Here is a 24,871-nt window from a genome sequence, read left to right as displayed (position 1 = left end):
TCAGTCTCTGTGAACACAATATTTTGTCTTTTATTATCCTGCTACTGAAATAATACTGAGTGTTGTAATAGTCATTAAATATTCTTTTCTTTCGGTCTTTCTGGTTTGTGGAAAAGCAGCTGGTGCCTCTTGTAAGAGACAGTGCTTAAAAATTTATGTTCCTGTTCCTTAGTGTGGAACTGAATTGTCTGACAGATGTTACCTGTTAAATAGTACCAATTAGCAGGAATGCTCTGCACATGTGAATAATTGTTACTCAAAATTACACTTACAATATGTCTAGAAGCCCAGGGGTCATAATTATTCTCTTCAGTGTGGTTGGTTGAACCCAGCTCCAAAACTGCTGCCTTCTGGAAACAGCTAACACTTCTCCACAGCCATTCTTCACTACAGTCTCCTGCTCCATAGAGGCTGTGCCTGTGACATCTCCTCAATACAGTCATGTCTGGGATCAGTTATATCATATTTTCCTTCCTAGAACTGTAAATCAGTCCTGGTCAATCCCAATATACATAGAACTATATTTAAACCTGTGGTATAATTAGGAGGCTTCTTTGGCCCAATGCTGTATTCATGTGTTACTAATTCCTTTTGACACTGTCAGAAATGAATAAAAAATTGTGTTCAGTTAGCTATACCTAGATAGAACCTAAAAAATTATGAACATAGATGATGTGTTTCAAATAAACTTCCTGACAAAACCTGAGAAATTATATTGAAAATAAGGTACCTGAACTTAAAGTCAACACTCCATCAGGTCTTTACTTTTTGGGACACTATACAAACACTTGGGGTATAATCCAAAGTCCAAACCCAAAATGTGAGATTTTCTATCAAGTTAAATGGGCTGTGGAGAGAGAACCTGCAACCGAAACACACAGAAATTGCAAAGGCCGTGAGGGCAGTGGAGGTGCTTGCCCAAAGCCAGATGCCAGCAGAGAAATGAGAGACCTGGCCTCACGGGCAAGCCACCTGAGCCTGCAGGCAGCTAGCTCCAGCACGCTGGCGCCCGGCTGCCTGTGTCACACAGAGCTGTTGGCACGGTAAGTGTTGGAGCCATTCAGCACAAGCTGTTGTGCATGGTGCCCGCTGGCACACAACAGGATCCTGTTCCTGCTCTTACTGTGGTATTGTACATTGATGCAACTCCACAAAGGCTCCTGTGACTCTCTGGGTTGTTCCTTGTAATGCTCCCTGTTCCTAAGTGTCATGTGCAGGCAGAGCAATATGGTCTTCCCTGTCCCCAACACCTCAGCTGACAGCTTCCAACAGCCATCCTGCACTGTCCAGCAGGTCAGCCTTCCTGGACAGATGCCAGTTCTAGCAATACTGTGGAAGAAAGTGTGACCTTGGAAAAAACACATTTACTAAAGCACCAGAGCATTTTATGAGCTGATTGCTGAAATATTTATGCTGGAGATGAAGTTTTTCTATTGAAGGGCAACACACCAATCAAAAATGCTGTGGGCATTGGTCAAGTGTTTTACAGATCCATTATACTCTGGCATAAACAAGTAACACAGTGCTAAGTATGTTAGAGGAAGGCACTAAGGCTCTTCGGGGTCCAGTTATTAAAGGGTGATCTTACAGAAAGTCCATGCTGGGGTCTCATTGAATCAAAAGGGACATGGCTGGTGTGAGTGACATACAGACCTTCTGTAAGATGTGTTTTGGTGACACTATCTCACAGCTTCACCTGTACCAGCACTTGCACAAAGGAAGGGGGGGGGGGGGGGGGGGGGCATGGGGTGAGTATCTTCTTTTGTATTAATTGTTTTCTGCCTTGCCAGAGAGATATCTCTTTGGTTTTAAATACTGTAATGTACATGGTGAGAAATGAAAGGCAGGATTTCAGTGGAGTCTCCCTGAAAACATGTGTTTCATACTGAGGTTTTGCGGTGAAGGAGTCAGAAGACCCCTCTGGCTTTGGGAGCCTTTTGCTGGCCAGACTTGGGGCAGGTGGGGATGCGTTACCTGTAAGCATATGACTGAAGGCTGGGGAAGAACCTGGGCAGCGGATCCCTCCTGCCTGCTCTGCAGGGATGTTCCCTGTTCCAATTCCACAACCTACTGTCGGGAGCCCCTGGCTTGAGGAAATGTGGGCGCACACCAGTGATGACTAGGAGCTGCCATCTTCATTCAGGAAGGTGGAGAACAAGGGGGTGTGATGTAGAACTGCAATGAGAGAAGTAGGAATGCATGCATAATGCTTTGGGGGGCACCTTTTTCCTCCTAACACACACACAAATAGAAATTACTGCTCATCTCCCTCCCTTTGCTTAGCTATCCATGGTATCCCGAATAAGGAAGACAGCGTGTTAATAGAACAAAAGTTGTTAGGTGTTTGTATGGTGAGGAAAAAGAGAAAATCTGGACATCTGACAGCTAGAAGCTAGGCAGAAGTTGCAGCTGGACAGAAAGGTCAAAAGTTAAGGTGAGCCACTGGCCATTCCTGAGATGTTTAAACAAGTCGGTTTCTTTGGGTAAGTTTCAGTATCTGGGGACACGTTTTGCTGTCAGTCAGTCCACTGTAAATCTGGAGCTTTAATGGAGTTTTTCTGCGCTCGTGCCAGTGCAACTGAGAGTAAACTTTGGCTCTGGTTACATCCATCTAGAGCAAGCCGCAGCTTGCCTTATCCACAGAAGAATTTCTGTTGACTTCATAAAGTTTTTCATGAGCTGGGACATCTGATTTGGTACAGTAATACTTAACATTGGGATGTTGCTGTAAATGTTAAGATGTCTACAGAAATGAGAGACAAATCAGACCCCTGCTAACTCTTTCAAGTTAGGAAGCATAAGGTTTCTTCCAAGAAAAATATCTGTGTAGCATCTGCTCCCAGTACTCTCTTCTGCAGGAAAACCTGCATTCAGGAAGATTAAAATTAGCTTCCCTGAATTCCTGCATAAAACTGTCAGCTTGAGAATCTCCTGTGACTAGCAACTGCTAATTGCACTAATTCCCTTTAGTGTCAGTGAAACTGTAATGGGCGCTGAGCAGCTCACATCCCTCAGGAGTTCCAGCCTCAAGTCTACCCTGAGCCAGGGCATGCATAGTTTGATAATTAAGCCCTCAGCCTCTGTTCCAAGCTCACAATAAGTGAGAAATGAAGGATGGTGGTGATGATTATTTAGCAAGGGAGAGGTTTCTTTTAGACACTCTTCCCTTGTACCTGAGTCTAAATTTTGGAGACTTTCTGAATTAGATGCACTGTGTGGTTACACTTCTGTTCCTCAGTTAGACCCCTTTTTAAATACAAATTGTCCATCCAAAGCAGAAACTGATTTAGCCTGTTTTTCTACCTCTGGCAGCTCACGATCCACTCCAGCATGTAAATTTAAAATGAATAGCCACCATGACAACTCGGAAGATATTAGCACATAAAAACCTTCATGAGTTGCTTCAGCTACAGCCAGAACTTGCATAAACGAGCAGGAACTCACTGTCTGCAATGTGGCAAAAGTGTTCACAGCTCTCTGTGCCAGAGGTTAGCTGGCAGCGAGAGGGAGCTGCTGCTGCCTAGGTGGAATTAACTGGCTGCAGCTTACATGGATTGGTCAAGTGGATGCTAAGCCGGTGACTCAGTGGTAAACAGAAAGCTGCGGCTCTCCCCTTGCAAACCCTGCAAGCACAAGAAATGATCTCCCCTTCGTGTTGCAAAATACCGGAGGTTTTATGAACAATTTCAAAGGTCGTATAGAAAACAAAAGGTTTTCCTCACCCTGGCTGGTGCAATTAAAATGCTCCCTCACATGATTCCCTTCTTAGGATCTTAGCATTAGCCTTGAACCTGAGGTGTTGCTGGAGCTCTGTCCCTGGTTTTCCCAGCAGCAGAAGGACAGTAGGACTTGCTGGTGCTGTTTTCAGCAACCCTACAGGCATGGCTTCACTTGCTTGGGAACTGAGCCCCAGCGAACAAGTCACATTCAGGTAAAAATCTTCCATGGCCGGAGATCACCTCTTCCACATCACCAGCTGGATGTACCGTTAACAGCAATGTGAAGCTGAATGTTACCTGTCTATTACTAATCCAGTATTCAGCATTTCCTTGTTACTTTTCAGAGGGACTTCATATATACACTAAAAGAGGAGAAAGACACAGCAGGACCTTCCTCTACCATATCGTTTTTCAGCTTAGGGGCTGCTTTTCTTGCTTTGCCAATAGGAGGAGAGTACTCCAGTCTTCTCTGAAAACATCTGTATGCCACCACTCCAGTGCTTCAGGAGGTGTTTTTCAGATCAACCCCTCTGGTACTCAGCACTGAGCTGCCTTGATGCTGGTTCACCTGTGAAACAGGGTAAGCTGTGCATGAGAAGCGAGTATTTCAGAGAGGTGGTTCCAAGGCATCATGTGCTGTCAGAGTAGGCACCTCCAGACCTTTCTGGTTCCAGCAGCATTTTTAGGCGGTTCATCAAAATTAGCATTTCACGCTGAGCAGTAGGAATGCCTCTCCAGTACCCCAGCCTGTGCTAAACATTGCACTCTTCCCTATCCCATCCAAAGACATCAGTATTTACAAGCTTTCAGGGTATTTTGGTATCTATGCATGTACCCAAGTCAGACTTAGCACTGAAAAAGCCAAGAGGTGCACACTATCTTCAGCAACAAGAGGGTCATTACAAGGAAGAACCTGAAAAACGAACTACACTTTCCCTAAGTGTAGGGAAACTACACATAGGGAACTCCGCATAAGGATTTGTTCCTTTCACTGTTTGCTAAGAGCTGAGCAGAAGCATCTGATGGGAAAAACAAAGGATGCTCCTTTCAATTCTGTCTCCTTTCTGGGGACACTGTGTCCCTGTGCTAGGCACAAATGTGAGGAGAGAGGTGCTCCAACTCCTGCACACAACACATTCTGTATCTCCATGAGCCAGCTTCCAGATCCCCAGATATATTTAGCAGCACTAATGAAACTGAAAATAAACACCCTGAGTTACCTTTAACAGGGATTTTTTTGGTTTTTATCCTTTAACTGTTTCTCGGGTTGATGCACTCATTCCCTCATTAGAATTCCAGGGCCACAGGGTAGCTGAGCTGTTCCTTGGTCAGCTGCTGGTCTCAGCTCTGTGCTGTGGCTGTGAGGCCCATTGGTAAGCCCAAAGAGAGGAATCTGCAGCATTACTAACACTGGAATATAGTGTAGGCCTGGCTTCTTGCTCAGTCTTCACTCAGACTGCTCTTCTCAACGAGGAATTGGCACCGGAGAGGTTTGCATTGCTACTGTTTAATGCAATATCATTCTTAAGGAACTTGCCAGTGGGCGGCTTAGCTACTGAAAAAGAAGACATCAGGCCATAAAAGTTGCTTAAATTAGTTTTCAAAGAAAGGTTTTGAAGGTGCAACACTTGCCTTCAAGTATTTCACAACTTAAAAGTTGGCCTATGTTAAAGGAAAAAGATACAGTAACAGAGTTGTTTCAGTGATGGAAGTTGTTTGCCATCATGTATAAAAGGTTTATTGTATCTCTGTTGATACCAGTGGAATAGGCACTAGGCTGGTCCCTAATTTCAGGGACCATTAACCAGCCGGGTGTGATAAGGTGTGAGGCAGGAATTACTGGTTTTCTGACATATTGTTCCAGTGATCTCTGAGATAGGGAACCACACACTTAAGTTAAAGCATGGTAAGATTTCATTAAGATGGTCTGAATTACCTACTCAAGCAACCAGAGACGAAAGCTTCCAAACCAAGCTTTGTTCCCTGAGATGTCCATCCCCACTGCATTTGTTTCCATGAATGACAAAAACTGCCAAGAGGTTGGCAAAACAGACCCAAAGAAACGTCCCTATGAACTTCTGACTGCTCCCCTCAAAGGGTACATGCTACACTAGTGCTGACAGCCATGCACATACAGATTTTAAATACCTTTCACCGGTACAAAACGCTTCATGAGAGCCCACACTTTGGACTTTGGGTCAGAGGTTGAACCAAACATGGTCCAAAGGAAATAAGGCTTTTCCTAAAAATAAAACCTGTATATGACCTGGACTTGTTCTGTACTATATACAGCATCACGCATTAGGGGCTCATAAAGCATAACTTGTAAGTTGAGAGCAGAGTTGTTACTCTACTCCTGTTTCTGTAGATGACCTGGGATTTCTAGGAAAAATACACTTTAAACACCATATCCAGTTTCTGTAAAAGTTTCTTCTTGAGCCATGTTCCTTTGAGAGTGCTAGTCTAAATGCTTTTTTACTGCTGAATGTCCTTTACTTCACAGTAAAGGATTTATGGGAAAGCTGCAGTGAGTGGCAGGACGTATATCACAGGGAAGAAAACATGGCTTACAGAATAGAGTGGAAGCATTAAGACTCTAAAGAAGAACATTGCTGAGGTTCTTGCTGGAGCACAATTCCATGTTAAACTGACTGGGAGTAAAAATAAAATAATTCTTATATGTAAATTTTTTATTTATTTTTTTTTTACTTTCTTTTTTCCTTTAATCCTCATTTTTGAAAACCTTCCACTTTTATAGAGAAGATGCTATTCCCTATTCAGGATGAATATAAAAATCAAAATATTAGGAAATTATGAAAAATGGGCATTCTGGCTTTTTTTTTTTTTTTTTTTTTCCTATTAACTGTACTTATTTCATTGTACTTTTTGTGTCTGAGCCTCAGAATAGTTGTGTTTCCATGTAAATTTCAATGCAGCCTTCCTTTATTGATCTTTAAGTAGACAGGTTTTTGTTACATCTGAATTAGGATTTAATATGATGAAGAATCAACCTGGACTAGGCTGTACAAACTCAAATGATTAACTCTTATGTTTATACAGAAATCAGTGAAAGCCTGCTCGGTACCAAGGATCTGACTGAGGTGAAGATTCCAAGTACGGTTTTTTCTGAGAAAAATCCTCCGATTCTAGTAAGTTCTCATCCAAATTAAACACATGGATTATTGTTATGTCTTCAACTGTGTGGTTTTATCCTTGTAATCAGTTTCATTTAATTTCATCTCAGTGAAAACTACATATTCCTGCAGTCAGGCTCACTATAATAATGTAAAACTTACTGAATTTGGACAGACAGATCATGCTAGACTGTGGATGTCACAGAGGAAGTGCCCCCGCAGTACAGTGGGCCCTCTAGGCTTTAATCTGAATTCAGATGTTTCACTTGTCCTGGGTTCAGCAGTAGCAGTCAGTTTTTTCTCCTTCTTAGCAGCTGGTGCAGTGCTGTGTTTTTGACTTTCAGCTCGGGAACAGCGCTGATAACACCGATGTTTTTAGTTGCTGCTCAGTAATGTTTAGTCTGACCAAGGACTTTGTAAGTCTCATGCTCTGCCAGGGAGGAGGGGAACCCAGGAGGAAGCAGAGACAGGACACCTGACCCAAACTAGCCAAAGAGGTATTCCATACCACAGCACGTCAGGCCCAGTATAGAAACTGGGGGCAACTACCCAGAAGGGCTAGATCACTGCTCGGGTCCGGCTGGGTATCGGTCGGCAGGTGGTGAGTGGTTGTATTCTCTTCCCTTGTTATTTCCCTTATCATTGTTATTATTGGTGGTAGCAGCAGTGGTTTGTGTTATACCTTAGTTAGGGGACTGTTCTTATCTCAACCCGTGGGACTTGCATTCTTTCGATTCTCCTCCCCATCCCTCTGGGAGCAGGAGGGGAGGAAGTGGGGGGTAGTGAGCGAGCGACTACATGGTTCTGAATTACTGACTGGACTTAAACCATGACATCACTGGACACCTTCATGTCAAAGGAAAGAACTCAAATTATAAACCATTTTATCTTTAATTATTTCTTATTCTTCCCCATCCCCTGTTAAATAGTAATTAAAATTGAAATTGGTGATGTTAATGCAAAGAGACTCCAGGCTATCAACATGGCAAACACCAGAATATGTCAGAACAAAACCAGCAAACCAGTATCCATCCCATCACTTTCCTGAGTTCATCCTCAAACATCTTCAGCTTAATATTGTCTGATTATCACAAGGGCTTGACATGAAGCAGCAAGACCCGTTTCCCATCTAACATAAATCAGCAGAGGCCCAGAGAAGTCAGATGAGGAAGATCTTCCCTGATGGCTCTTTCCAGAATTGATGATAAGAGGTTATTCTTGTAATTCAGTATTGGTTTCTGAAGGGCTGAGGAGGAACCACCAGGCCTTTGTCACTGTCCCCTCCAGCTGGGAATCCTACTAAAAAATGAAATTTTGTGTGGTAAGAAGGGGAGCAGAAATACACAACTTCAGGTTGAATTTTGCAATGTGCTCCAGTCAAAACTAAGGGGAGCAAAATTGTGAAAATACAGAAATATTTTGCTTTGATATTTCAATGACTTGTTTCATGTTGGAAAAGTAAAAAAAAAAAAAAAAACTATTGCAATGTAATCAGGAATAAATACGTTAGCTGGCTTTAAAATCACATTTCTCATTTTGCAATTAACCTAAGGGAAAAAATTGAACATTCAAATTGATTCAAAATATTCCTATTTGTTAGTCTGCTTGTTTTATAAGAGATAAAAATCCATTTAATTTCTATCCAGACAAATATTTTTTTTGGTCATTTTCTTTCTCAAGTTTAGAAATTGATTCATAAAGAAGTCTTTATTTGTCCAAATATGCTGACAACATTGAAGTTACTGGAAATGTCATCTGTTATTTTAACGTCACGGTTTGGCCCCAGCTGGCAACTATGCCCCATGCTGCTGCTCACTTGCTCTCCACTGGTGAGATAGGGGAGAGGATCAGGAGTGTAAAAGTGAGAAAAGTCATGAGTTGAGAGGAAGACGGTTTGATAGGTAAAACAAAAATACCAACACTGTTTTCAGCACAAATCCAAAGCACAGCCCCATACTGGCTACTATGAAGAAAATTAACTCTATCCCAGCCAAAGCCAGCACAGTAAGAAAACAGCTTTGCAGCATAAACCAAACAGTGAAAAAGGAGCAATGTTTATACTGGAGCTCTCTAAATCAAGCTCAGAGGATTCCATTATGGCTGCCTTCCAGCTCGGAGGATCCAGGAAGATGATTAAACACAAGAGTTTAAGTTAAACACACTGCTCCTCACAATTCAACAGCGAAACTTCGCAAGAAAAAATCCCAGTGCTTCTGCCTGCATTACTCCAGAGCTGTGTACAGAGCCTAAACAGGAGCTCTACTAAGCTACCAAAGACATTCTGGGTAAATGGGGATATAAATCTCCTGCTGCTTAGTGTTCTCCATCAACGCAGGTCCTATCCACCAAGTGTGCACCCTGTGCTTGTGCAAGCCAGAGTTCTCCATGCCATGGGTGAAGGTCTGATTCTAAGACCCAAGCCCCCATTTCAAGATTTTGAATCCATGCTCTTTCTGCTGTAGTACACAGCTAGAATGAATAGCTCTTTATTTATTTTATTCTTTAGGAATGAAATGCTCTGTTTCAGACCCTGGAATACATGTATATAAGGCAGTGACCATCCAGCTATAAAATGAGCTAATGCTAACACATTAACAAGCTGCTAAAAATGATCATTTCATTCCAGATCTCTGATTTACACCTGAATGACACTGAAAGCCATAGTATGGAAAAAGGAAATATTTACGTGCTCAGCATTAAAACCAATTTGACAGACTGCAGAAGCAGAGTAGTAGTATGTGCAATGGCCTGCTGTTGAAAAGGAACCTTTTTTGCCCCTACATGCCATGTTTATGTCTTCTGGTGCTGCAGCTGAGGTGGCTTAAACTACAAAGTAGCATACGTATTTGACAATGAAGTACAGGTTTCTGGATTTTCTCTGACTTCTATTGCTGCTGCTGCTACTAATCCCTTATTATTCACTTGAACATCTGTGAGGACTGCAGATGTGCCCAGAAAATGTTACGACCATGAAGAGTTAGTGTAAACTTAATGTACCATTTGAATAACTAATATCACAAGTAAGATATTAGAAGCATTAGGCAGTGAAAGCAAGTATGCCTGTTCTACAAAACTACAAATTTTCTTTGAAAGACTGACAGACACTAAGCAAAAAGCTGATGATGCTCAAAGTCCATGGGAATAGATATTTGTATAGACAAGAACAGAAACTTGTTACATGTGCAATTTCATCATATACATTCAAGAAAAAATCTCACAGGTATAAAAAAGGACAAAATGAGAAGATATACCAAAGGTGTAACAAAAGAAAAATAAAACAAAGAAAGCACAGCAGCTTTCCCCACTTACATTCCTTGGATTAATAGCCATGATTATAATTTGTAATGTGAATTAATGAAATGTGAAAAAAATCAGTATAAAGAGATGAGTGTTGAGGAAAAGAAGAGGAAAAACACATTCCTAGAAGCCAGTGCATTCTGCATGTGGAAGGAAGAGGCATCTGAGACTGAGTTTTAGGTTTTGAACACTATCAACAAAAAACGATGTGTACTTTTGTCTCCACTACCTTACACAGTGTGAGTTTAATCATGTCTGGCACCAACCGTTAGTTTGAAATTACTTTAATGAATGTTCATTTTCTCCTCCTGAGGTGATCTGCTTTGAGAGCTAACAAAGCCTGGCTCCTTATGGATTTGCATGTCACCTGCTGCCATAGCACTAGCCTCTGTCAAGCACAGTTTTGTTTCCTTTCAGGTTTTCTGGAGCATCTACATTCTGCCAAGCATTCAGAGAATCCTCCCCAGAGCCCTTGGGCTGGAAAGGACTCTGGAGACCAGCTGGTCCCAGCTTCTGTTGAAAGCTGGTGCTTATCCAGGACCTCATCAGGACAAGCCTGGAGTGTTCCTTCCCTAGACATTTGCACAGTGATAACCCCAGCAATCTCTCATATCCCTTTTGGTACTTCACCAGCCCCTCCACGCATTCACCACCCACACCACCATGATCTGCTGCCACACGGGAGGCAGCATGAGGCTGGTAAGATGCATCTTCACTGGGCTAATGTGCCAATGGGGCTGTCAGCAGCCTATTTCCAAGGGGGAAAACGGAAGGGAGAGAAATGGCCCTTCTCCCTCTCAGCACTGACAAGGTTTCCCTTCTCCGTCTGGGTGTTGTCTTCCACACGCCATATGTGGAACCTCATTGTCCTGCAAACTACACCTCTCTCAAAGATGGCTGAGGGTGGGCAGAAGGCCCAAAAGCCACCAGGTACTGGCAGGCTCATGGTGTGGTGCTCTACACTAACTCCCTGTGGCTCCTGTCTGTGTCTTTGGGTGCCTCACTGCAACATACTGAAGTGCCCTTTCAGGTGTACTAGGGTGAGAGCCAGAGCAAGCCTGGAGCCTGTGCCTAAGACCCCCCTCAAACTACGCCATTCCAAACCCAGGCTGTGCTTGCCAGAGCCATATCTAGGCTGTGCCCTAAGGCTGGGAGCCCTGATGAGCAGAGCCGGCGCCTGCAGCTGCTGCAGTGCTTGGCTCAGGGAGGAGAGCTCTCTCTTCCCTTTTCTGTGCTAACAAAATAAATGTCATTGTTATTAATGATGATTGCTTTTAATGGAGCTGTGTAGTGCGCAATGATAGAAATGTTCCCATTATGAAGGTCTGAACAAACAGCCACTGCTGACAAATATCTTTGTCTCCTAATATTTCTTTACTAACTTTCAGACTTCCGTTGATGCATACACTGTCTTTGTAAATTCTCCAATACAGTTGCAAGAACCTTTATGAATATTATGTTTGCTTATCAACACCCTATTAGCTACATGGCACAACAGCCTGATGGAGAGAACAGAATTGTTATTGACATCAGACGATTTTATTTTTCCTCCTAAGCTGAGCTAATAAACTGTTCTGTTTAAAGATCCACTAAAAGAACCAGCAAGATTAATTCTAGGGATGTTCCTCACCTAAAATGAGTGCCTTTGCACGTGACCCCTGTAATAAAGAATGAGGCTAGCAGAATTTGCTTTGGTCTGCTTCAAACTGTAAGATCTCATGTTTGATTTATGTACGTACGATGCTTAGTGTCTTAGCTTCAGTTACGGCCTCTCTTCAGGCCACGCAGCCCTACAAATTTGGAACACATTTACTGGAGTCCTGTAGACTAAAGTCTCTCAGTCAGAAGTTTGCTGCAAGGATTGTGACAAGCACCTACAAGCAGCCGGTCAGACAATGTCCCTAGGGAAGGACAGACAAGCCCCACAGTGAATAAGTCTCCCTCACATCCTCAGCATGGCTTCTATTGAAATGCACACACACGCTGGCTGCTGCTGGGCCACAGACACTAGCTGGCCAGCGTTAGGCATTTCAGACATGAACAGTGACTCAGACTCACAGGACAGGCCACTTCTCCTTTTTGTGGTGATCTAGTGCCCTGTGGTTTGAGCAGGGAATTTCTAGGTCATGTGTTGGACAAATGGCCATTGATCAGGCATGAAACTGTTGTACAGCCCATGCAAAACACACTTGGGGCAGCTGGCTGTGCCAGACCTACCCTTGAACCTTCAGTGCTGAGAGGACATGTGCTTGCATGGACCAAGGGCTTTGGAAGCACCAAACCCAAGCACCTTACAGTGCCTGCACAGAGCAGCTACACGGGGACAGCAGGATGTGCTGGCTGTACCATGTTTGATGTGACAGTGTGAGCAGGTCTGGGCCAACTTCCATGTTTCTGTGAAAAGTTCAGCGTAGCCTTTCCCGCCACAGATCCTGCCTCAGCAGAGCACTGAACTCATGCTGCAGTTGATGTGCATGTGTCCTGGTCACTGGAGTAGGATTTGAGTTTTAGTTTCTGTCTTTGCTGAACTGGGCTCTGGAGCAAACTCAGTTTCATGTACCATGTAGCAAATAGCGGTATTAGAAGCACAGTGTGGCTGGCACCACTATAGTCTGGAAAATACACTAGTTTGTGTGATTTTAAAAGCCGTAATTTTGTTTCTTAAAATAAGAGGCTCTTCAAAGACACAAGACAGAAATTAAAAATTAAAGCACCAAAATACGGACAGATGCAATGAACGACTTTGCAGTTCATGGACTGTCTCACTCTAACCATGTGACTGATCTGAATCATTCACAGAACAATTACACTGAATGCAGAAAATGAGAATTTCTCTGTCTCAATGCTGCCATACAAAGACCTGAAGTTTGAGGATATATGGACTACTATACCCTTTTTAACTCTGGAGGACAACTTTTTTGTTAAAATCAATTTGGTATGTTATGTGATTGCACTGGGTTTCTGTGGCAAGGTTTTGTAGTGGGGGAGCCACTGGGAGAATCTGCCAGAAGCTTCCCCTATGTCTGACAGAGCCAATGCCAGCTGGCTCCAAGACGGACCTGCTGCTGGCCAAGGTCGAGCCCATCGGCGGTAGTGGTAGTACCTCTGGGATAACATAGTTAAGAAGTGGGGGATCAAACCAGCAACTGCAGCCAGAGAGAGGAGTGAGAATTCAGTGTGCTTCATTTGGACATAGGTTATGAATAAGGTTTAAGTTATTCCAAACAAAAATCTTAGGTTTATGAAATTAAATACTTCAAAAAGAGCTGTTTGAAACTTTCACATAGTATTTTTTTGAATTCTTACTTCATGGGAAACTTTGAAAATTTAACTTTTCCTTCCAATTCATGACAAAATGAAAAGTCAAAGTAGAAGTGTTCCATAGAGGAGAAATTCTATGTATTGACCAAATTCATTGTATGATCATTAGCTGAACTAATGTTTGACCATGCAGACATATGTATTTTCATATTGCTATACATTCCCATGTAATTTTATTCCAGAATTTAAGAATGCATTAAAATAGTCACTAGCTAATGCAGTAGGGAAAGAAACTTTAAACACGTTAAGTAAATGTAGATTTGCATTGTGATACCTCTGTAAACCGGCACAGAGCACATGCATCTGCAAGGAGCTTGCAGTTCATCTCTATGAATTAGTAAAATGAAGATTGATAATAATTTAAATATATTACCTTTTCACTGATGATAATTGGAGCGGAAATGCCAAGCTAATGTGTTTATCTGCCGGTAATGAACGGAATGACAAGCCAGGGATGAGCAATAGCTGGTGCTGCAGACTGCAGTGACAGGGACGTGGGCTGCTGTCTGACAAACTATCAGCTGCTCTTGATCCAGGTTAAGATATTGCTGAATTACTATTTCCCAGCTGCTCATAACATCTTCCTCTCCAAATCCTCATCTCTACCAGCTCAGCTGAGAGCTCTGAAGTTATGAAGGAAAACAAGTATTTTACATAGCAGAAGGTACACTGAATTTAGATCACTGTGTAGAAGCAGGTTATTGACTGATGAGCCAGACAGGCAAGTTAGCAGAAGCTGTGCCCACCAGCAGGTTTTCTTACAATGTATGCTCTTTCCCTTAAAGCTTGCAGCTGCAGGCATGTAACCCTTCACGCAATTTTTGGTGGGAGCACTCAAATACTTTCTGGAATGAATCCAGAAACATGCATGCCAGTAATTTTAGGGTGGCCTTGCAATTTTATTCTTCAATTTCAATAAAATCATCACAGCTTTAAGGGACAATTTTAAATTTTACAGTGTGCAGAAAAGCTAACATGTAAAGGCTTGAAAAATAAAAAGAGAACCTGAACATTTGATAGTGAAAAACTTGTTCTCTGAGGCATATTTATTTAGAATAGACAACAGTCACTCTTCCCTGCCCCTCTCCAAGTATACTACTTGTTTCCATATTTGATGAAAAATGCTAACCCATGAAAACTCAGATCCAAACCATTTTGATGCAGGATGGCACCAGGTTTCCTGCAGTTACAGTATGATTACTTTGTAATTCAATTGTCCTCTATAGATAACATTTTCTGGCTAAGCTGTATTTTTGGGGGAATATGGAGCATATCATGAACTCTGCAATGAGGCCAGAGGGGGTTTATACCTCCCATTATGAGTCAGAGCTGTCAGTAGTCCACCTTCTGATAATATGCCAAATAGTAATATGTAAAAAATATTTTGCTAATATTTTTCCATAAAATATTCTTTCTTTTGCGTCAGTCAAATTGTCCCAACAATAACAACTCCCCCTTTTTTCCCATTGATACTGAGAGCTTACAATATTGGATTCTTCTCTATTGACATGCATTGATGTCAAACATGCCTTATATTTGTACAGTCAAATATTTGCAGCAAGTCATATACAAAAAGTGATTGCAGATAAAATTAACTCAGCATTTCATTTGAACACTTTTTTTAACAAGTGTTAAACCACTTCTGAGGTCTTTGCTCACTCCTGGTGTTAAAACATATCGGTATCAGCAGTGCAGCTGATACCCAGGGAGCTAACCGGCTCCAGCCCCTGCTGCAGGCCCCTCAGCCACCTGGCCCCAAATATGGGCTGAGTGCCTGGGAGGGATCTTTGAGCACCAGGTGAACAACAGGCAAGAGAAGATGCAAGAAATACTGTAATAACACACCTGAGACAAGTCATTTTATAACAGCCGATGGCCAGCGCAGTTGGAAGGATGTTGTACTACAGAGGCCACCTTCCTTAGCCATCTTTTATCTAGCTATTCCCCCACCTCAAATTCTGACACCCCATGACTTAATCTACCTTAGGCTATTCTTTCTACAGGCAGACACTACTACTTGATTCCTTTTGGACGTTCCACCTGAAAGGCCAGACTTACAAAGGTACGTCTTCCTCTATCTGAGGCTGAGCTGGCGTATATTTAGATGCCTCTCAGTTCTTAGAACAAGATTTTCTAACCCTGCCTCAGGAATTTTCTACTTTTGTTTTTCCATTTTATTCTAATGTTCACAGAAGAAAGAGCAGACATAAGAATGGGAGAAATTGTTTTCTTTGTAGTCCTTCACTTTTTCTATCCTCAGCAGAAACAAAACCGAAAAAAGTTGTTATTTCAGCCTTACACACACAGCTAGATAGCAAACTATTTAACCGTGACTAAAGAGGTAAAAGTCCCATCAAAACCAATTCGTGTTTTGCCTGAATTATTTGGACTGATTCTTCATATTATTTCTAGAGCAGCCTATCCAGTGTTGTGCATAGAAAAAAAAGATCTGTCCTGATGGTAGCTTACAGGATAAATTACACATTTGTAGTTCCAAAGGAAAACAAATCACAAAGACTTTGTCTCTCTCTGGTAAGACAATGTAATGCAGTACCAGAAAGCACACAATGTTACTTGTTCCTAGAGGAGTTATAACTAGGTGACATTTACAAGCATTCAGCTAATGAATCATGGGCCCTTGAAATAGGAGAGGAGTTTTCTAATGGGAACACTGCAATATTCCATCCAGGACAGATTCTTTCATGCTGTGGAATACTATATCATTATGATAATAGCAAGAAGATTTGTTATTCAAAGCCCAGAGGGGAAATATTTTGTAGATCAGAAGAGAAAATATGGTATCATATTCTCAATATTTATGAGACACCATGACACAAAATACAATTATCTACTTGATAGGTTTCAGGTGGTAGAAGTTTAGATATTAATGACAGCTACCTCATGACAAAAAGGTTTTATGAACTAGTTTGTTTCTTTAGAGACATTCCAGTCTCAAATGCCACCACATTGACATTAAACAAGGGAAGAAATCAAAGCAGAAGGCAACATGACATTTTGGAAATGGACTCAAAACCAGATGCTAAGTCTAAAAGTCACAAGATTGCAAATGCACTCAGCAAAGTCTGGCAAAAACAATACAAAGGTTTGCTTCTGCTTCTGGATATAAATGTCAATTATTGCTTCAGACTTATGTAAGTAGTTCCACACAATAGCACAGGCTTCCATTAAAAAGACAAAACCCCCAAAATTTTAGCAATATGTGATCCTATTAAATCACTGCTTAGTTTATCTTGTGATTCAAAACCTTGGCAACCCAATGTCATCATATTAATAAAATACCTTTGAAGGGCATAAATAAGGCCTTTACCATTGCACCAGATTTTTGTTTTTCCTAACAGGACCTAACCTAGCCTCATGTAGGACTGGGGAAAAGGAGAAGATTATGGCACCATAAGGAGGGCACATTCCATACTAACCATTGCCAATGTGAGAAAAAAAGCCACCTCAGGACACATACGGAGAGTTGGTTTTAATTTGATCATAAGGGGTTGTCCAGAAGTGGTTGTCTTAAAAGAATTTTAATCTCCTTTTGTGTGTATTAGCACTAAATGTGTTGTGCTTACTCATCCATATGAGTAAAACTGATGGGGGAGGATAAGAAAGCCTGAAAAAATCATGGCCAACCTTAGATCTTCTTCAAAATGTGCAGCCTAATAATGGCAGCATCTATTTGCTGTAGTTGATTACATTTTCTCCTTGTGGGGTAAAGAAAATTTTTGCCACACAGATTTTTTACGCTTTGGAATAGTGACATTGAGTTCTTAGACTAACATTTTGGCAGAGGCCTTCCTCAGCCTTACCCAGTTGTTAGCACTTACAAAGTCTAACGTCCTTGAATTTAAGAGGATTCAGCCCTCCATGTCCAGGCAAGCAATGGGCCTGCTGTAAGAAAATCTTATGGCTACAAATGAAGTCTTGCCTGTTGACTCATTCTTCAGACCTCTTTCTTTGGTATTGCACAGTATCTTTAACTGGGGCATTCCCAAACCTCCAGCACATGTTTTTATGAAGGAGAAGAGATAGCTACAGCCCTAGTAACTTTCCTGCACAGCTGTGACTGGAGGGAATTACGGGCTGAGAGCCCAATCGGTGAAGCAAGGTTTTATTTTTGTCTCTGCAGCTGACCTGGATGTTCAGTTCTGGGTATGTTGTAAGGGTGTGAAAGGGGTAGAATTTCTGAATGTAATCTGGTTTATTACAGATGGTGAAAGTTTTTCTTTCATTCTCAGTCTGGTTTTTGAAATTCATTCTTTTTGGAGAACTGGACCAGAACAATGCCATGCATATCAAGATCTTTCCCCAAATGACTGAGCACTTTCAGAATGCCCTTCCCCATTCCAACCAAGATGCTGAGAAATTCACTACTGTTGCTCACTGGAGTTTTCCAGCATCATTTGCAAGAACTTGTTCACTATATATATATAGGCTTGGAGGGAGGGAAGGCTTTGTCCTTGGAAAAAGAGAGTGTGCAGGATGACAGGTTTGATCTGTAATTGGAGGGAGAAGCATTTAATTGAAGGAATGTCCTATCTTCTCTTTGCAGAGAATCTTGGTGAAATCAGCCTGCTTGGAAAGAGTGGAAACTAGGAACATTACCATAAAAGGCTGATTTTACAAATAGCTTAAAAATACACTGTCACTGTACTTAATTTTAAACATAAACTTCTAAATTCATTGTAATATTGCTCTCCTGGTAACACCCTCTCCTGAGTAGAATTGTTCTCTTCAGGATCACATTGACAGCTCTGTGTCTTTCCCTGCTATGGCAAAACTGCCTCTGATTTATCTGCTTATGTTATATATGTCATTTTTATCCTGAAGAACCATCAGTGTACTAGCCATTCTTTGAAATAGCCACAGTAGTTGCCTTGCAGCTGCCAATCACCAAAACATAATCCATAACTCAGAATTTCTGATGTGGAAATTTGCTCCATCTGAGAATAAGCTCTGACAAACAATTATCATTCTATACAGCATATAGAAATTCCATGTAATTCTGTATAATATATAGAAATTTTGTATGAAAAGATATTATATAGAATATATAAAGTACACAGAAATATAAGCCTACATAAGCAAATATGGGTATTTCCTTTTGTCATATCTACAAAAACTAGGGACTAAGAAACAGAAACTTTCAGGCTCACAAAATATGTTTCAAGCCTGAGCTCAATTCCTAAAGTACCTTCCAGTATGTCTTTTATCATCCTAGCATTTCACACCAATATGTACAGGTAACTTTTCCCATTTTGGATATGAGCAGCACTGTTGGTAACAGCTCTGAAACATAAGTATGGTTGGGAGAGCCAATACAAACCCCATGGTGTAAGAATAAAATGTGAACGTTTAAACCCCATTAACTTACTTTCATTGTTCTGTTGCTGAGTGTATCCCTTATATGACTAAAAGCACATAACTAGAAATTAATTCTCAGACAAACTGCTAGTACCTCTTTCTGAATGAAAAACTGCTTAAAACACTTTTTTGCTAGAATTACATGGATCTGTAGTGGTAGAAAATGAATTCTGGTATAGTTGTGCTTGTGCAAGCTGACCCAGGCTGCCTATAGCTCCAGGTCTCTGCCTGCAGGTTCAGGCCACTATTGACCTCAAATGACTTTGAACGAGCCTGTCTACAAAAAAGTTGAATGCTCCACTGCAAGTTCTCTGGTAGCAGATACTCCTGCTTTGGCTGGAGGACAAGCTATGTCTTGTGTCTCTGGGGTACAAGATGTATTGGTTTGCATATATAGGTGTCACAGCTGCCTCTCAAAAGAAGATAGCTCATGTGTGGGGCCCCACAGAGCTGGTAGAGCTGCTCCTTCCTCTATTAACTTTTGTTTTTAAGCAAGCAGCTTTGTGCATGAATTGATTTTTTTTTTTTTCAGAGAAGCACACACAGGCCTGATAATTTGCCATTTCTTTTATCAGAATTGTACTAACTATGGCAGATATTGAGACTTGTCTCCATTCTCCACTCATATGGTCTCTCACGGTCCCATTAAGCGAAAGCTAAGGGACAACAGGGAAGCATCTCCAAGCGAGTGATTCATAAAGCGGCTCATTAGAAACAAAAAAGTTTTATGTAGCCTGGTGCAAACCACCAGCATGTTTTTAAAGTAAAAAATGTGACACTGCTTTAAAATGTTATTCTTATGACTGTTTGAGGAGATTAGAACTGAAGTCTACTGTAACGCAAACAATTTAAATGTACTCATGCACACGCGTCATGATGAGCTTGATTTGCTTGCCAGTATACTCTTCTGGATTAGCACGTATGTGCAGAACCCAACCAGATGTTCCTGTATGACTGATAAATATACTGCTTCCTCATCCATCCTAACGACTGGGAGCAACCATGCCTTCCTGTCAGTAAGCTGTGATAATGACTAAACCTAGGAGTTTTGAGGCACATAGAGTTGACAGCTTACTGGGGGACCAATCAGTTGTAATTGCATTCCAGTTAGTCACAACTCTCCTTCTACCCTATCATGATGCTGCCAAAGCTAGAAATAAGCTATGGGGTTGCATAGCAGTCAGTTGTGTGTAAATGATATTTTGACCCTTGCTTCCCCTTGTTGCCCTCCATGGCACTCCTAAATTCAATCATCTGTAGTAGTGTCACTTGACCTTCAGGTCCTTTCCCCCCTCAGATAAAACACTGAAGTGGCATTTATCACACCACCAATTCATCTTTGAAAGGGAAAAATTTAAAGAAATGAAAAGCACGAGTGGCTGACTGAATCTTGCTAAGACTTCTGAAACAATCACCTGAGTCACTGCTAGCTGATATTTTACTTTCAAAATACCGTATCTCTCTAATAGCATCTTTATTTCTAAAACAAGTGATGTAGTTTGGAATCACTGAAAACAGAAAGGTCACGTGGTACAGCAAGGCTGTCTAATAAGAATGTACCCAAACATATGGAATAAATACAAATATTAATAGATAAAAATTGCTGAAGTGTAGCTATACAAATAACTTGATAGTGCCAAAGTGTTAGAAATCCAATAAAGGAGTTACATCTTCATTATTTTTATTTGTTTAATGTAGAACTTCATATCCACTAAAACCCAATTTTGTGCTATTAATCCCAGGAGATGCAAGGATCCTCCCAAGTACTGCTGCTTCCAATCCAAACTTTACATGAGCTGAGGGAGTTCTTCTTGGTGCTGTCACGTCAACAATTGACACAGCTCCTTGCAAATGTGGCCTCAGAGGGCCCAACTCTTCCTTCTTTCCACTAGTTAGACACAGTTCCACCAGGTTCCCTCTGATTATGCTGTTATAAAACCTATGCAGCTCAAGGAAGAATTCAGTCCTAAAGTGCTGTCCAGCCTAGCTGCCATCCGTAATGAAAGATACAACACCACATGATGGAAAATCTTCCCTTCAAACTGGAGATTTTGGACTGGAGGCAACCCCAACCTGAAGAGGCAGTGCCATATCCCAGGTGACTGTATCCTGAATGTGTGTATGGCAGAAAGCATTCCGGGCATCTTTTATTTACAAGACCACCACTGTCCTTTTAACAATCCCACTCTTTCCTCCTGCCTGAATGACAACTGAAAGTAAATTGAAAAGTAAAGAGAATGTGGTGAGACACAAATAATTTTTGTACCAAATCACATTCTGTCCTAGATTATTAACTGTGTCCTCAGAGTTTCAGGTGCGGTAAGCCTTCTCCAAGTTAAATAAACTGGTATCCATTGTTTCTGTACTGTCATTTTGCTTCAGAAATGGTCTTTTTAGAAATCCATTTGAATTGGAGAAAACTGATCTATACTAAGATCATTTACTATCATTGGAAGAGGCTCCTCTCTAAACAAACACTGTCTATTGTTTTCTCTCCAGATAAAACCAGACTTCTGCCAGTTGACAGCTTAGTCCCTGGGGCAGTAGAACTGGTAGCAGTTTTAATCATAATGGGATTCTTCAGAGAACTTTTATTTCAGCTAAGAGGAGCAAAACTTCTACACCAGAGCAGCTGACTATGACATAGTTTCTCAACTCAGAAACAGCCTCATCATCTGCGGATTTCTCTGTAATTTCTCACAGTCTCTGGTTTAGATTATCACAAGAAACCAGAAGATGCCACCTCTAGTTAACCATTAAGTTTATGGTTTTCATTTTGAGATAGTTGAAAATGCCACAGAACTAGTATTTCAATATTTTGTTTCCTTTCAATCAATGAAGTTCACTAAGAATAGCTGAAATATATCACTGTAACTTATTACAGGTATACTGTGGTGTGGGTTTTTTACCTGTGAAAAACTGTTCCAAACATAACCACCATTAGGCAGTTTTCACTTTTGTCTTAAGAAAAGGGTGTTTTTGTGTGAAGTCAGTGCTGAATGACTGCTTAAATCCTGGGACATTGATTTAAACCATTAACGGCATTACATTTCAAAGGTAGGGATCTGTTACAGGCCGCCTGACCAAGGAGAACCTGTGGATGAAGCACTCTACAGACAGATAGGAAAAGCCTCATGCTCTCAGGCCCTTGCTCTCATGGGGGATTTCAACCACCCTGACATCTGTTGGAACGATGGCACTGCACGGCACAAGCAATCCAGGAGGTTCCTCGATTGTGTGGAAGACAACTTCCTTCTGCAAGTAATAGAGGAGCCGACAAGGAGAGGTGCCATGCTTGACCTTGTGCTCACCAACAGGGAAGGGCTGGTTGAGAATGTGGTGCTCCAGGGCAGCCTTGGATGCAGCGATCATGAGATGGTCGAATTTGAGATCCCCAGGACAGTGAGAAGAGCGTGCAGCAAGCTCACTGCCCTGGACTTCAATAGAGCAGACTTTGGCCTCTTCAGGAGCCTGCTTAGTAAGGTTCCATGGGATATAGCCCTGGAGGGCAGGGGGGCCCAAGACTCTTGGTTGATATTCAAGGATCACCTGCTACAAGCTCAGGAGTGCTGCATCCCAACTAGAAGGAAGTGCAGCAGAACGGTCAGGAGACCTCCTTGGATGGATAAGGAGCTGCTGAGGAAAATTCAAAGGATAAAAGAGGTTTATAAAAAATGGAAGTAAGGACAGGCGGCCTGGGTAGAGTACAGGGATGTGGTCCGGGAAGCTAGGGACCAGGTTAGGAAGGCTAAGGCCCAGTTAGAATTAAACCTAGCCAGGGATGTTAAAGATAACAGGAAGGGATTCTACTGGTACGTAGCAAACAAAGAACAGACTAGGGGCAACATAGGCCCCCTGAGGAAGCTTTCGGGAGAATTGGCTACACAGGATTTGGAGAAGCTGAGGTTCTGAATGACTTCTTTGCCTCGGTCTTCACTGGCAAAGGCTCTGACTGCACCACCCAGGTCTTAGAAGGTAGACGCAGGGACTGTGAGAATGAAGACCTTGGGCCCACTGTGGGAGAGGATCTGGTTTGAGACCATCTTAAAAATCTGAGTGTGCACAAGTCCGTGGGACCTGATGAAATCCATCCGCGGGTCCTGAAGGAGCTGGCGAATGAAGTTGCTAAGCCACTGGCCATCATATTTGAAAAATCATGGCAGTTAGGTGAAGCTCCCGACGACTGGAAAAAGGGAAATATAACCCCCATTTTCAAGAAGGGGAAAATGGAAGACCCCAGGAATTACAGACCAGTCAGACTCACCTCTGTGCCTGGTAAAATCTTGGAGCACATTCTCCTGGAAGTCAGGCACATGAATAACAACAAGATGCTTGGTGACAGCCAGCATGGCTTCACTAAGGGGAAATCCTGCCTGACCAATTTGGTGACCTTCTATGATGGAGCTACAGAACTGATGGACAAGGGTAAAGCAGTTGATGTCATCTACCTGGACTTGTGCAAAGCGTTTGACACTGTCCCACACAACATCCTTCTCTCTGCATTGAAGAGATATCAATTTGATGGATGGACCACTCGGTGGATAAAGAACTGGCTGGATGGCCGCACACAAAGAGTTGTGGTCAATGGCTCAATGTCCGGTTGGAGACCAGTAACGAGTGGTGTCCCTCAGGGATCGGTGTTGGGACCGGTCTTGTTTAACCTCTTCATCGCTGACATGGACAGTGAGATTGAGTGCGCCCTTGGCAAGTTTGCCGATGTCACCAAGCTGTGTGGTCCGGTTGATATGCTGGAGGGAAGGGATGCCATCCAGAGGGACCTTGACACGCCTGTGAGGTGGGCTGATGCCAACCTTATGAAGTTCAACCATGACAAGTGCAAGGTCCTACACCTGGGTCAGAGCAATCCCAGGCACAGCTACAGATTGGGCAAAGAAGAGATTCAGAGCAGCCCTGGGCAGAAGGACTTGGGGGTGCTGGTCGATGAGAAAATGAACATGAGCCGGCAGTGTACGGTTGCAGCCCGGAAAGCCAACCGTATCCTGGGCTGCATCAAAAGGAGCGTGACCAGCAGGTCAAAGGAGGTGACCTTGCCCCTCTACTCTGCTCTTGTGAGACCTCACCTGGAGTATTGTGTGCAGTTGTGGTGTCCTCAACATAAAAAGGACATGGAACTGTTGGAACAAGTCCAGAAGAGGGCCACGAGGATGATCAGGGGACTGGAGCACCTCCCGTACGAAGGCAGGCTGAGAAAGTTGGGGCTGTTCAGCCTGGAGAAGAGAAGGCTGCATGGAGGCCTCATAGGAGCCTTCCAGTATCTGAAGGGGGCCTATAGGGATGCTGGGAAGAGTCTCTTCATCAGGGACTGTAGTGACAGGACAAGGGGTAACGGGTTAAAACTTAAACAGGGGAAGTTTAGATTGGATATAAGGAGGAAATTCTTTCCTGTAAAGGTGGTGAGGTACTGGAATTGGTTTCCCAGGGGGGTTGTGACTGCTCCATCCCTGGCAGTGTTCAAGGCCAGGTTGGATGAAGCCTTGTGTGGGATGGTTTAGTGTGAGGTGTCCCTGCCCATGGCAGGGGGGTTGGAACTAGATGATCTTGAGGTCCTTTCCAACCCTAACTATTCTATGATTCTATGATTCTATGATTCTATACTGATGTATTCATTAATGCATCCTCTCACGAGACTTGCAGAAAAGTTGCCATGCAATAGCACATTATTTTTCTCCACTCAGAGAAAGCATTGATCCTTTCAGTCTTGCTACTTCATAAGTCTATACCAAACCAATGGAGTCCAATTTATCAGGATTAAAAATGTATTAACTTGAAGGTATTTATAGCCCAGTACCTAGGTCAGAGCACCAAGAATTTCCATAAAATGTGTCTGGTGCCCACCCAGCACAGCCTTCATGGTGATAACTAGGTAGGTGTGAAATTATGTTGACATTGAGACATTTGACCTGCTGTTGAGGTTGATTTTCCTTCCAAAAAAACCTTCTCATGTTAAAGAAAGATGGAGTACGACAAACCACCGCCAACCCCCAAAATTCACGAGCTTCCTCA

Source organism: Lathamus discolor, chromosome 5 (assembly GCF_037157495.1).
Source record: "Lathamus discolor isolate bLatDis1 chromosome 5, bLatDis1.hap1, whole genome shotgun sequence".
NCBI classification, from domain to species: domain Eukaryota; kingdom Metazoa; phylum Chordata; class Aves; order Psittaciformes; family Psittacidae; genus Lathamus; species Lathamus discolor.
This window is presented reverse-complemented; position numbering follows the sequence as displayed.